The following is a 16,135-nucleotide window of genomic DNA, read 5'->3' as shown; positions in this document are numbered from 1 at the left end:
TTTTCGCTTGCAAACAGTGTGCTACACTTCGAAGTATAATTTGAATGAACTGAATTTAAGTGTTTAACTTTATTCGACATAATTGAACACAACATTAGCCGTAACTTAAAAATGCAAATTTGTTAAATTTAGTTTAGGGGTTTCTGAGATATAGAATGCCGAATTTCGGTGTTTCGGAGATTTCTTTGCGGTCCTTATTGTGTTAAGATTGCTTGGCAATTCAATTTCCAGATTACAATTTATAAAAAAAAATAGTTTGTAAACACAGTTCAATTGAAAATCACAAATACAAGGTTGAATTTGAGTTCTTTGTTTCATCCAAAAACCCCAAATTTTATTTTAAAAAATCAACCTCTGAATTTTCATTATGGAATTGATTCTTTATGAAAAATATTTGCTGTTAAAGAAACATCTTCTCCTAAAAATGTATACAAAATTCTATATTTTCTAGTGTATTATTTGACATAATTAATAAATTTGTTTAAGCCTTATTTCATACTAAAATTATTTATTTGCATTAAGTTTGCATCAAGAAAATTTGATCCAAAAATCCGATGATTTTTATCTATTTTTTTTTAAATTAGTTTTTTTTTCATCAAAGGTTGAAATCTTTGGATTTGCAAAATCGTTTGGAAGATTGGGCTTGTTTTATTTTAAGAAAAAAAAACTCTCCTAAAAATAGCTCAATCTAATTGACATCAGATCTAATTGACAAAATCATGGATTTTAACCACCGATAGAAGCGAATTTAATTCACCTTTTAGGTTTAGGACCAGTTTTCAAAAGATACGATTTTAAATGAAAACTTTTAATGTCAAACTACCTAACTAAAAATGAATAATCATAAAGTTACAAACATATTTTATGAAGGATTAATCACCGTAATTTATACTTGTAGATTTAATTTATCGGCCTAGCGGTGAAAGAAATGTCCTTCTTAGTAGGGACATCTAAAGATTATGAAGTGTTTTTTTTAATATAGGTGGATGGAAGGTTAGATGAAATGAAAGATGTTGAAAATGAGCGGGGAGAATTTATTTAGAAGCATATCATCACATATCAAATTTTTGTTTCTCACGGGCCTACTACTATGAAGCGGTAGATAAAGATAGAGTTGCATCTAACCTTCTATCCACCGATATAAAAAAAAACACTTCATAATCTTTAGATGTCCCTACTAAAAAGGACATCACTTTTCACCGCTAGGCCGATAAATGAAATCTACAAGTTACAAACATAGCTTGTTTAATTTTTTTTTAATTAGTGAATTGTTGGGCAAAAATCATACGTCAAAATGAATCTCCAATACTACAAACCCCTCTCTATCATACTGTTATAATTGATTTAACTGTAAATATAATAGATTCAATTATATTTCTATGATTGATTTTTTAAAATCAACTAAAGATAATGTAGATTCAACATACGTGCATTTTGGAAGTCATCGTATTTAAAGTTGATTACTTTCTTTCTTGTTGGAAGAAATTATTCATAAATTTAGAAATTTTGTATTTTATGTTGATCATTTATTCCAACTCTACTTTAAACATTCGTTCCATGACTAACTTCCTCCACAGACTTGCTATTGCTGCCATCGAAGGGATCCGATAAGAATGCAATGGAACGTTTTCTAAATACCGGGCTTTCGCTTCTATGTTATCGATCAGGTTGATCGGAAAAGTACCCTGCAGAAAAAATCTTATTATAATTTTAGAAAACAGAAAAGTCAGTTGAGACGTGATTCAAAACTGGTTCTTTTCACGGAAAAATACGTCTTTGCTGGGCACTTGGTTGCCATTTTCATTGACACCAGCCGATACCCGGGTCCGTTTGATTGATCGGAATCTCATGGCAAAAGAACTCCCGCCTAGATTGTCCAGGTGACCCAATTTGGCTTCGGCAGCACCACCAGTTCTGCCCGGATAACGAACACCATGATATTTGTTTACGAGCCATGTACAGCAACATGTGCTCTCGGAAGGAGGCAAGGAGGTCTTCGGGGCTCTGCTACCGGAGGTTGACCTAGAAAAGAAAGAAAGTTGAGTTAATTATAGATTTATTTTTTGTAAGTTCTACAATCTTACCGGCTGATGCATGTCGTCTTTTTTTTTCTCTTTTTTTTTCGCCGTGAAAACTCACTTCACGCATACCTGGAAATACTCAATGTTTTGTTAAAATATAATTCGTTGGAGAAAATCAGTCAAATCTTTCACAATCAATGATAGATATATAATTATATTTACTATGTTTATAGTACAGTGGCTAGAATCAATCATACATTTGTAGTTGAATCTATCATATTTACAGTTGAATCAATTATATCATTACAGTTGAATCTATTGTATGCATAGTTGATTGCGTAATGCCAATCAGCAGTTTGTAGTTGAATCTATCATAATTATAGTTGAATGGCTAAAACCAACCAATCAAACAATTGTAGTTGAATCTATCGTAGTTGCAGTTGAATCTTTTACAGTTGAATACATTCTATTCATAGTTAATCGCGTACGGTTAATCAGCAGTGTGTAGTTTAGTCAAGGGTTACCATATCCTGCAACGCCAAAAAGAGTACATTGAGAAAAAATTTCAAATTGTGAAGACAAACAAAGATAACAAATAATCATAAATTTGAGGTGGATTGTTCAAAACTTTCGATTTTCTGCTGAGAAAGCACAACCAAGTTGATAAAAAAACTGCATTTTAAAAAGTTTTTTCATAGAGGCAGGCAGGCAGGCGTATTTTTTTTCATTCTTTAAAAACATTTTTGGTGATTCGTGTGCTTTTGGTTTGTGCACTATGCTTTTAAGTAAGTTATAGTTATGCATATTGCCTACTGTCCAGGAGTTCGTTGCATACTCAAAGGCGCTAACTTTGAACGTTGAATCGATTGAAATCGTGAATGTTCTCGCTAATCCTTCCATTGGTATCCATCGTTTGAAACATTTAACATAAGAAAAACTGAAGTGTTTTGCTACGAATGCAGAAAAAGGTTGATCTTTTGTATTTATAGGAAAACAATATCCATGTTTCGGAAGAAATAAGTTATTTTAAATGGGAAAATGTTATTTGATGCCTTTCACCAAAAAAAGAGTACATTTCGTAAAATTTTAAAAAAGAAGAGTACGCTCATTTAAAGATCGAAAAGAGTACATGTACTCTTAAAAAAGTACATATGGTATCCCTAGTTTAGTCTGTCATAAGTAGTTGAATGCGAAAAAATCAACTGCACTTTACTGATTGGTGTAACTAGCTAAAATAATTGGAGCAACTCTCATCTTTTTTCTCCGTGTAACAATTGAAAAATTTATCAAATTTAAAAAAGATGAAGGATGTTTAGGGATGCATCATCTTTAAGGATGAAAATCCCGGAGAAAGAGAAAAAAAGATCTTAATAAGATCCGTTCACTGAATTTAAAAGTCTTTCTAATATTTTTCAAAACAATTGGCTTAGCATTACTTGATAAAACAAAAATCCAACGAATCTATTCATAGAATGCTTTTGTTGCAAATTGTTATTGCAGTTATTGCAAATATGGTTGTTTAAACAAATTAATATTTATAATTCATAATAAGATTTCTTGTTGAACAAAGTTTACCTGGTCAGTAATTTTTGCCTACAAAAGTTTGAAGAGAACATTTTTGCTCATTAATTTACATTTCTTTCTTCAGTTTCGGGTTTTTGAATTGATCTTTTTGAATATTTGAAATGAAATCGTTTCCAAACTTTTCTGATTTCTTTATATTTTTGCTTTAAGTGAAATCCTCAGCTTTAAAAACATGCCTTAAAAATGAAGTTCATCGAACCGACCCAAACACAAATCGATTTCATTTGATTGAAACCGAAGACATCTCACTTTATGCTATGTTTTTCCGTTGTCATCCCGCATTCGGTTCACATATTTTATTATTATTTTGTCCCTTCTTCTTTTCCTTGCTTTCCTGGGAGCAGCAAATGCGAGGACATCATCATTAGCCCCTACGCAAATGGTGACCTGGGGGAAGGTCCTTGAATGCTACATAGATACGATTCGGCAGGCTGGGACGACTGGAAAAAATATGTAAACATCCCGTGCCCGGGGACCAACTTTCCGCCCTCCTGACCCTGATTCGCACCAGAAAGAGAAAGAAAAAAAATGGGAGAGAGTCGTGAGGGACGCATTTACAACTGTTATCAATTTAGTATAATAAAATTTTACGAGGTACAATCCCATAAAAATGATACCATGAAAATGATGTTTTATTAAAAAATATGTGTTCATTCAGGCGTTCGACAGGGAAGTTCTCTTGAGTTGGATTGGGCTGGGTGGCTGGCCTTGCATGTATGAACATTTTGCACCCGAATAGCATTTCGTTATGAATATTGTTGTTGGAAACAAGAAAAATCTGCCAGCTGGAGGAATAGACCAAAAGATCAATTCATTTATCAGTAGTTTTACATAGATTTCTGATGTTTACTCACTCATAAATTCGAATATAAAAAAACAGCCAGCAAAATAAATAATTATCCCGCTAGAACAATATTTCTGAAGGAAAGTTGGATGCTTTGCTTCTAGCAATCTGACAATTAAGTTTGATTTTTTTTAAAAGCCTTATATGACTTCTTTACTGACTTACCATAACGAACTTTCTAGACTAGAGACGATTTTGAATAGAAAAATTGTAAAGGTAGGTAAAGGTAAAGGTAAAGGTAAAGGTAAAGGTAAAGGTAAAGGTAAAGGTAAAGGTAAAGGTAAAGGTAAAGGTAAAGGTAAAGGTAAAGGTAAAGGTAAAGGTAAAGGTAAAGGTAAAGGTAAAGGTAAAGGTAAAGGTAAAGGTAAAGGTAAAGGTAAAGGTAAAGGTAAAGGTAAAGGTAAAGGTAAAGGTAAAGGTAAAGGTAAAGGTAAAGGTAAAGGTAAAGGTAAAGGTAAAGGTAAAGGTAAAGGTAAAGGTAAAGGTAAAGGTAAAGGTAAAGGTAAAGGTAAAGGTAAAGGTAAAGGTAAAGGTAAAGGTAAAGGTAAAGGTAAAGGTAAAGGTAAAGGTAAAGGTAAAGGTAAAGGTAAAGGTAAAGGTAAAGGTAAAGGTAAAGGTAAAGGTAAAGGTAAAGGTAAAGGTAAAGGTAAAGGTAAAGGTAAAGGTAAAGGTAAAGGTAAAGGTAAAGGTAAAGGTAAAGGTAAAGGTAAAGGTAAAGGTAAAGGTAAAGGTAAAGGTAAAGGTAAAGGTAAAGGTAAAGGTAAAGGTAAAGGTAAAGGTAAAGGTAAAGGTAAAGGTAAAGGTAAAGGTAAAGGTAAAGGTAAAGGTAAAGGTAAAGGTAAAGGTAAAAGTAAAGGTAAAGGTAAAGGTAAAGGTAAAGGTAAAGGTAAAGGTAAAGGTAAAGGTAAAGGTAAAGGTAAAGGTAAAGGTAAAGGTAAAGGTAAAGGTAAAGGTAAATGTACATGGAAATGTAAATGTATGACTTTATCTCAAAGATGAAAGCTTGTCATTCAATGTTAAATGAATGAAAGATGACAAGACTTTTCTTAGGTCTTTATAAAAATAGAGTATTTAGAAAGAAACTTACCAAAAAGAATGAATATGTAAATATGATCCTCGAAAAAACTTTCGAACCCCTTCTTGGGATTTTCGCTTCTCCCGATTCTCAGTTGTTTCGAGATTTAGCAATCTTGCCCTCGGAGGGTATGGATTCCTTCCCATCCAAGGATTACCCACCGAAGCGGTACGATTCGCTCGATTTGTTTCCGGGCATTTTCATTTCTGGGTGGACTCCGTTCCGTTCTCCCATTGTTGGATGCTTATTTTTCCCGGCTCAATGTGTCGGTTGTACACATCGAGCTTGAGAAAATATTTTCCTGTCACGTGTCCCGCCACTGGCTGTGAAAAGATGGTTTGATCATAACTTGCATGGCATATGTGGGTGTGTATTTGTGTATGTATGCGGAGTGCGACATTTGCAAATTCGCCAGAACATAATCGACAGATTTTGCCAGATGGTTCAAATTTACACAATCTTTTTCACGGTCTGTCAGAGAAAAGGTGTTTTCGGTTCCGTTTTGGGAATTTTGTGGTGGGAACGTTAACTGTTTCTGACTGCAATGGTTTAGAAATTCAATTTTGGGACCAACCTTGGGACTGGAAAGTGGAAAAATTACTTGTTGAAGGTATGTGAATACATTGCCAAGCATTTTAAAATAAAGAAAATTTATTAGATATTTTTCCAATTTCTGTTTAGTTTATCATGGTAAATATGTTCAAATCGATTTTTTATAATTCTTTTAATTAATTAATATATGAATTTTAATTTATTTTCGTTACATTAATTAATTGATATATGAGCTTTAATTGATTTTCATTACATTTGACGTTCACATTGTACGTACAATGTTTCAAAAACATCACAGGACAACCTCCATTAGAACAAAAATTTGCCCGTGTTTTCCATTCCGTTTCAACCGGAAAATTAAGACTTAGTCTCTGCGTGGTAAGACTGGTGCCATTCCAAAAGTATAACTTTTTGTGTCACAAACCGTTAGTTTCCATCCCACAATTTGTGCATGTACGTACATATGTGAATATGAGAGAGTGAAAGATCAAGCCGAAGTACGCGATGACATGTGTACTTGTAGAAAAACTTGCGGTGGGAGGAGATACCAATTTCAGACCACCGCCAAAGTTATCGTGTGGTTGTTGTTGTTGCTGTTGGGGAGCAGAAAAAAGGCTATTTAGCCGAACTGGCTAAAGTCAGAAGGGTGGAAAAACGATTAAACATCAAATGGGATTCTCTAATGCAATCAAATAAATTTTGCCAAGTAACAACCACGAATAGCTACACCCACGTACCGTGCTAGCAAATAGTGCACAATGGATAAAATGGATTCGCGTTCCACACGTTGTGCTACATTTTTGGGTATAACATTGTTGTGCTCTCGAAAGTTGAACGTGTCGATTCAGTAAAATAAAATACATTTCAGTATCATCAAGGAAGACCTACTTTCTTGTTTTAATCATATCTTTTGTGAAAAAAAACAGTCTCTCAGTACGTGAATTTTTGCATCATTTACCTTAAACACTTAGAAGCTTATTAACATACGTTGATCCTTGCGTGAAATCAAAACTTGAATTCGATTTTTGGAAATTTTGAGCTGCTTTATCGGTTAAAATTATAGATTTCAAGTCATAGGCGGATAGACCATAAGACCTGCCAGAAATTTACGTGGATTTCACATGATTTACCTGATGACAAAAATCTATGCATATTTTAAGGTAGCATTCATGGGAAAAGTTTTTTGAGTGTGCAGCAGAATTAAACCTACTGCTCACGAACCCATATAAAGGGCGATACGGTCAAAATTTGGTCAATTTCAACTTGACGTATTCCTTTCAATTTTGCATTTTAAAAAAACCTGAACACCCCTCATTTTGAAGGTGAGTGTGTGTGTAGAATATTGCTCCTGTTTTGATTTTGGAATTCACTCTTCAGTTGTTAAAATGCCGTCCAAAGAAGAAGAGCAGCGTATTAAAATTTTTCTCGTGCATCGCAACAATCCAAGCTACTCGCACTCCAAGCTGGCAAAATCGCTAAAAGTTGCCAAATCAACCGTCATAAATGTAATTAAAGTGTTTGGGGAACGTTTGTCGACAGCCAGGAAGTCTGGATTGGAGGGAAATCGAAAACCGGAACCTAACCTCTCTCTCCGAGATGCCGCAAATAAGCTGGGTGTATCGTCTTCAACCGTGCATCGAGCCAAAAAACGAGCCGGACTATCGACTTACAAGAAGGTAGTGGCTCCAAATCGCGATGATAAATAAAATACGATGGCCAAAGCGCGATCCCGGAGGCTGTACACGACGATGCTGACGAAGTTTGACTGCATGGTAATGGACGACGAAACCTACGTCAAAGCCGACTACAAACAGCTTCCGGGACAGGAGTTTTTTACGGCTAAAGGAAGGGGAAACGTAGCAGATATTTTCAAGCACATGAAACTGTCAAAGTTCGCGAAGAAATATCTGGTTTGGCAAACCATCTGTACCTGTGGCTTGAAAAGCAGCATTTTCGTAGCTTCCGGGACTGTCAACCAAGAAATTTACGTGAAAAAGTGCTTGAATAAACGTCTGCTGCCTCTCCTGCAGAAACACGGTTGTTCCCTACTGTTTTGGCCGGATTTGACATTTTGCCATTACGGTAAAAAGGCCATGGAGTGGTACGCCGCCAACAACGGTTCCCAAGGACAAGAACCCTCCCAACACGCCCAACACGGTGGACAAGGTGGCTGTACAAAATCTGATGGCAGGGGTTAAGCGTAAGGACCAGCAATTCGGATTTGGAAAAGCGGAAGCCTAACTGAATTTTATACTTATTAAACTTGAAAAAGAAATTTAATTTGATTTTTTTAAATAAACGATTTCACCGATTGAGCCTAATAATTCAACTGTTTTGTTCGTCTTTGGTGATCGGACATGCAGAAATCTCTTCATAAGTCACATAGTCTTCAATACTGTCCTTTTTTTTTTAATATTTATAGCTATAACGTGTTTTTTCTTCTTTTTTTTAATTTCCAAAGAGTTTAATTAGAAATCAACAATTCAAAAATGTTTTGTATTGACACCCCCTTCTAAGCGGAGTGGTTAAAGTAGAGAGTGTACTTTCATTTTATCTGCAAATCTGTTAGCTAAAATGATCAAGCCATGATGGTCTGTCTCACTCAATTTTGGCTTCATCCATTCGTTCCAACCCAAACAACTTGTTTTAACATTTCGACAGGAGGAAATAACGCTGATATAAAAATTTGGAGAGTAGTGCCCGGTTTGAAATGAAGTCACTAACAAAGTAGTAAATTCAGTGTATTATTTTCGAAATTTACGCTAACCTACTAGTAAATTACCATAAGAAGTTAGATGATCAAAACATTTACATGAAAAACAATAAAAAATGCCATTGTGAATTCACATGACCATAACAATGAAACCGTTACGGCTCATTATTCCTTTTTAGTTTTTGAATCATTATATTATCAACGACTAGCCATCAGCCTTATAACGAAGCATGAAAATTATTTAAAATGTATTCATAATGTCGATCATCAAATCATCATCAAATCGAACTTGCTGCTTACCGGTCGGCCGTTCTGTGTTTGTTTGTGAAACGATTCTGCTATAGGGTGTGTCTGAGTTTTCGTTTTAGTTTCGTTAATACTTTTGAGATGGATGATGTTGAAAACAATTTTTCATTACTTTTCAAAATAGGTAGCATTATTAAAGTTTGTCTATAATGTTTTCTTGTTATGTCATACTTGTTATTTTTTCGTTGTACATTGAAATGTTCTTTGCAAAATGATGGAATGTGAGAAAGGGATAATGAAACTTGTAATTTGTTTGTATGAATATTTAAAAAATTTAAAACGATTCACTTGTCTAATAATTCACGAACTTGATTTATTTTTCAAATTCAAAAAGAATCAAAATTCAAAAAATAATGATAAAAAAGGTTTATTGGACTGAAACTTTTGTAACAACAAATTGAGAATATTGACCTTTTTCAGTAAAATTTTATTTAAACCAAAAGTTTAAATACATTTTGTGCCATTAATTTTTTATTGTTAGATTTCATTTCGACCTTATCAGGTAGAGTTATTCTTCTATTTAAAAAATATTTAGAATTAGGGACAAGAGGTGAACTGTACCTTAGAACAAAATATATTTTCTATCCGATAACGTCTATAAATTTCTATCGAGTAATAAACTATTCTTTAGTTATTTTTTACAAAAAGCAATCAAATTTTTTTGATTGGTGACCGATCTTAAAAGGGTTTCACTTTTTTTTTGGTATATTTATAAATATTGGCAAACTATAGTTCAAACAAACTGTTTGAAAAAAAGGATTTGTTTGTAAAATACATTCAGTGCAGAACGGACAAACACATAAACTCTTCAAATTTCAATTATTCATCGGACCACTACTGGCGATGGATAAAACTCTTCATTCCAGTTTCAATTTAAATGGAAAAAGATCCATGAATCTCCAATGTCCAACAGGCAATTTCTTCTCCCAATTGTTACTGAAACGGCAGACGGGTAGGAAACTGAACAATGCATTCCAAATTCTTTGTGAGAAACCCCGGCGCGTTTTTCCCTGACTGTTTTCCTGATGAATGATGGTGACATGAGCCTATCAACAGTTGTAAAATGGCAAAGTCCACCACGTGCCACACCGCTGTGAATTCCGTGAATGACGTCCACGCGACGAGACGACACGAAAAGCGGAAAGACATCAGCATCAAGTCAGTCAGTAGCAACAGCGCCAGAAAAAAATCACAACTGAAAAAAAGATTCTGACAGTGGATCGGGAATTTCACACCGTGTTGAATTCGCAATGGACATTCAACGGTACCAGTCAGAGATTTTGGATCTGCTGTTTTTTATGGGTTGACAAAATGATGAAAAAATGGTGTCGTCACATGAATTTAACAGATGATTCCGGATATATGTTTGTTGCGTAAGTAAGCTTACTTTTGATTTCTTGAAATCCCGAAAACTGAAACTTTATTTTAGAAAAAGGCTTTCATTAGTTATATATGCAACTAGTTGAAAAACGTAGTTTTTTAAGCACCAGTCGTTCATTTAATCAAAAAAGCACGGTCGTTCCGCAATTGTGACTTAGGTTTCAGCAGCAAGTCACCAAAGGTAACCATATATACATCCACAAATCAAACTTTAATCCAATAATGAACTTCCTTGGAGGTGGAATCATTGGTAGAAGATTTTATGTCGGACCTGCATGAACAAGCTTTCTGATAACTGGCATTGTCCTCCCAGAACAACCGCATTGCATGTGTCTGAAAGAAACCAAATGAAACATGCCCCATATTCTATTAGAAAACAAAGCTGGATGAAAACAATCAGCCAGCAAGGATATTGTCTGATGATATACCGAGTGCTATGTGTGTATGTAAACCGGCATTAGAAAAAATACATTCTTTTTTTTCAACCGATGGCAAAAAACAACCATGTGGGATTAGTTGCTCTACTTTGGACCCATTAGCGGTGGTTTTTAAATAATCATGTTTTCTCATAAATGGACGGGAGGTCATTCAGGGAATTTATTTATAGTTCATGATCTTATCTGCAAGTTTCAATGAAAATTTTCAACATTGGTTTCGCCGTTTTTGAAAGATTTGCAAATATGAGATGATTCAAATTTCCATCTTTGAATCTACTGTTCCTATTTTGGTACTGAATTTTTTATTTATTTAGATAGTATTCCGTCTTACGACATAACTTGACGAACATAATTCCTAAAAATCCTGAACTGGTGCCTTTCATTAGACCTAGAACCAAAATTCCTATCAAAAGTATAATTTTCCGAAAAAATATAACTACATTCATTAAAAATGCTAGCTTCAATCAAATATTATCAAAAAAAAATATCACAGCTTTTTATCAATTGAAAACACATATATTCCTGTTTACAATATCTCAAACACTTTCACTCCCCATCAGCTCTATCAGCAGAACAAAAGCTGAAACTTTGTTGTGTTTACCAACTTGTAGTTTATTTGCGTAAAGCTGACAAAAAATGTTAGAAATATTCAACATAAGTTCTGAATTATGCTCCAATTAACAATTTGCACGTTTGTTGATTTGTCGGTATAGAAGCAAAGTTTTGGTGATGTCAGGTCTAAAAATGGAATATCAAAGTCAAAAGTCTCCTATTTTTGAACCTATTGCAAATTTTTCAGGTTTTCAATTGATTTTCATTTATTTTAGGAAAAATACACGCAACGAAAAGATTTTTTATTTCAAAGGAAAGTGCCGCAAAAACAAAGGATTTTTTCCTTTGATTTTGGGATAAATAAAAATTCCTTTGATTCAAAGGAATTTTTCTTTGTTTCAAAGAATTTTTCTTTTGAAAAATCTTTGAATCAAAATATTAATGCTTTGAAACAAAAAACAGTTTCATTTGATGCAAAGTTGTTTTCGTTTGCTACAATGTAATTTAAATTTAGATTTAAAAGGATTTGTTCATTGAACCCTTTTCCTTTTATTCCAATTGGAAGAAATATTTTCTGTTGTCCCGAAGTTCCTATTAGGAATTTTGAATGATAAAAAGAAATAATTTACATCTTAAATTCATTTTTATTCACAAAATTAACACAAATACTGGTTCATTATAATTGAATCATCCGGTCCTAATTTGGGCCTGAGGGCATTCTACTTGGGCCACTCAATAAACTTCCGGAAGCAGCTCCGGTTGCTAGCTTTAGTGGTCATCCAACTGGTGATTACCGCTGAAGATCGGGCCGAAGATAATCAGACCGCTGGATTTGAGGCAGAATCAGCCGTGGTCCTGTAACAATGAAAGAGTTTATATAAAATCTTAATCATTCACTTTTTGATTAATGGATTAACACACACTTACCATTCTTCATCCTGAATCCTCCTTAATAGCTATCTCTGATTCACTGGTTTGTACAACCGGACAAACTTTTTTCGGTTCTTGCTCACTCCAAAATATCTTCTAAGTTTAATATTTTAATGTAAAGAAATTATTCCTTTCTTTTGAAAACAATTTTCTTTGGTTGAAAGTAAATTTACTTTGTTTTAAACGAAATGTGCAATTGAACAAATTTCTTTTGAATCAAAGAATTAGTTTAAAATCAAAGTCCAAAATTATTCAGTTCAAAAAATTAATTCTTTCTTTCAAAAATTATTCATTTAAATCAGAACGATAATTCATTGATTCAAAGAAAACAGGAGTTTGATTCAAAAAACTGAATGTTTTGATTCAAAGTCAGTTTTGTTTTGTATCAAAATCCAAGTTTTCTCTGCGTGTAGGTAGTGTGGTTCATATTCTTCACAGTGAAAGTTATTTCCCCTTTTTTATTGGCTTTGACACCTACACCTACACCTACACCGGGAAAACGGCAGACGGCCAATGCAGTGCGTTTTTTGCCTTTCTTTCAGAATGATATAGTTATCGGTTGATTTGGGAGATCATTAATTATGGGTCTTAGATATACATTTATAGGTACCTATCGAATCAGCTCGTCAAGTTCAGACGATGTCAGTGTATTTGTGTGTAATGGTGTGATTTTTTGTAAACTTTTTTTCACGTTTTTTTTAAACTGGGCAGTACAATAAAAATGATTTTTTTTTGGTAATCCGCGGTGGCAGAAGGACTATGAAAATAAACTTTCGATTGCAAACCGACTCAGATGGTACATTTAGTAAAATATCGAACTGGCACGTCGAGATGAGATGTTGCAGTGAGTTCGATTCTCACAATTTTTTTGGATAAATTATCCAAGAGGATGAAAATCCCACAAAAATGTTTTAAAATGGTTGCTAAATTTATTCAATTAGTTAATTTACCGGCGTTATTGGTAAAAGGTGATGTCCTTTTTAGAAAGAACATCTTAGATTATCCAATCTTATAGATGGATAAAAAGTAAAAAGAAATGAAAGTTGGTGAAAATGAGCGGGTTAACATTTATTAGAAGCATTATCATCACACAAACAATTTTTGTTCGGCAAAACAATATAAAATTTTATAATTTTTAAGCCTCACTTTTCACCAATCAGGCCGATAAATTAAGTAACATACATGATGATTAATCTCTTCTTTTATTTAATTTATTGGAAAGGTTTTATAAAAAAACTCCATGCCCATGTTCAAATGGTTTGTTTCAAGCTAACCGAGCTCAATTTTTAATTAAAACATCGATAGAAACTCAAGAATCGAGAATTCCAAACTTTTCGCAATTTCAGACAATTAAATTTTCGATAAACTATTCATTCGTAGCCAGATTTAGAACAAGGGTTAGAAACCTCATAATGGTCCAATGTAATGCGACAACTGACGTTGCCGATTTGCAAGACAAAGAGCAGTTTTACAGTTAACTGAACAGCGTGGTTAAGAAAATTCCGAAGGGTGACATTCAAATGCACTGTAACAGGTGTAAATTTTAAGATTTGTTGCTATCGTTTTCTCTCCGTGCATCAGCAATATTGCCCGCCTTTGTTATGGCCGAGAAAAAGGTAAACACACCTTGTCGAAAAGTGTTTACCAACAACGGGAAGAACAACACAACTTGTGCTTTCACGGTCGCTTTTTCGACGTTCCCGCGAGTGTGCTGTTGCATCGTCATCGGTGGACAAAACCGAGCCGAAAGAAAGTAAGAGCCAGAAGACCCAAGTAAGTGATAGCGATAATAAGAAGGAAAGGAGAAAGAGGAAGAAAAGCGCGGCAAAGAAAAAGAAGAAGAGCGAGGCAGAGAAGAAGAAGAAGAAGAGGAATAAAAGCGCGGCAAAGAAGAAGAAAACGATGAAATTATTGTAAGAGGAAGAAGGCGAAATAAGCATGCAGTAAGAAGAAGAAGGAAAAGAGGCATGCTGGCAATATATTTATAAGCAACAAATTATTATGTTTTGGTTTTGTTTTGTGGCGTAGTTTTGTTAATGTTTGAGTGATTTGTGTTTCTTCCCCCACTGCTAGCCGGTAGTGAAGCAAAAGAACTTCAACAACACTTAGGTGACTTCAACGCAAAGATTGGCTCCGACATTGATCGCATCATGGGGCGTCATGGTCTAGGACAGATGAGCGGAAACGGAGAGCTGTTTGTAGAATTTTGTGGCAACAACCAAGGTGTGTATATACAAAAAAAGGAGATGTAACGAAATGAGAAACTCCCGATTCAGCCATTTTGATTTGGCTACTATGGAGTTCGTGGAGTTTGTTTACCAACAAAGCCCTCAGCTCGAACAAATTTTCCGATGTTTACAAACAAACTCACTAAATCTCACCACGCTCTCCTCGCCTACTTACTGACAAAGTCAGAGAACCTTGTGATCTAATAACCTTGGCGACAACAACATGGTGATCGGTAGATCGCTCTTCCCCCATCGACCAGCACATAAGGTCACTTGGGTATCCCGAGATGGCCGAACAGAAAATCAAATTGACCACATCTGCATCAGCCGAAAATGGAGAAGGAGCCTTCTTGATGTTCGCAACAAGCGAATCGCAGACATTGCATCTGACCATCACCTCGTCCTTGGCGAGATACGACTGAGAGTTGCGCGTGTCCAAATGCGCGAGGAGAAAGTCGGGTGTCGATACGACGTCCGCCGGTTGGAGAATCCGGAGGTGAAAATGGTATACGTTGAACAGCTAGAATCCCAAGTCTCGGAATTGCCGACAGACGGAACAGTCGAAGAACAGTGGTGTGGAATCAAGAATGCCTTTGACACGACGAGCCATGGTACTCTCGGTAAAGTTTGTGGAAGAAGAAGTGAATGGATGTCGGATGAAACTTGGGGGATGGTCGCTGATCGGAGAAAGGCGAAAGTCGGAATTGAGCAGGCATGTACCGGGTCAGCCAAAGCAGCCGCCCGGTTACGATATGCGGAGCTGGAAAAGGCAGTTTAACGAGCTTGTAGACGAGAAAAGAGAGCCTGGACAAACTCCCTAGCCGAAGAGGGAGAAAGAGCCGCCGCCATTGGAGATATCCGATTATTATATGATATTTCTCGCCGCCTTAGTGGTGCAAGGACTAATGCAAGAATGCCGCTGAAAGACCGAGCAGGTCAGTTACTGAGCGATCGAACAGATCAGCTCAAACAATGGACTGAGCACTTCGAACAACTCTTCCGAGTAACGATTAGCGATGGACAACAGAACCCGCAGCTCGAAGCGTCAACAGTAAGTCGCATTAATGGCGTCAACTCCGAAGCGCCCTCGCTGGCTGAAATAGAAGCGGCAATCAAAAACATGAAATGCAACAAAGCGCCTGGGATCGATTGCATCCCTGCTGAAATGCTCAAGCCGACCCTGCCTTGTCAGCACAAATGTTACACCGTATGTTCTTTGACATTTGGGATACTGCAACATTCCCGGCAGACTGGATGCAGGGTATCCTCGTAAAGGTCCCGAAGCAAGGAGATCTGATAAAGTGCGGTAACTGGCGAAGTATAACATTGATCTGTACAACGCAAATCGACGCTACACTCCGACGGCAACAAGCGGGATTCCGATCCGGACGATCATGTGTGGACCACATCACAACGCTACGAATCATACTGGAACAAATCAACGAATTCCAGGGCTCCCTCCTGCTGGTGTTCGTTGATTTCGAAAAAGCATTTGACCGACTGAACCACGAAA

This window comes from Uranotaenia lowii, chromosome 3, assembly GCF_029784155.1.
Source record: "Uranotaenia lowii strain MFRU-FL chromosome 3, ASM2978415v1, whole genome shotgun sequence".
NCBI lineage: Eukaryota > Metazoa > Arthropoda > Insecta > Diptera > Culicidae > Uranotaenia > Uranotaenia lowii.
The sequence above is the reverse complement of the archived record's forward strand: the minus strand, read 5'-3'. Positions refer to the sequence as shown.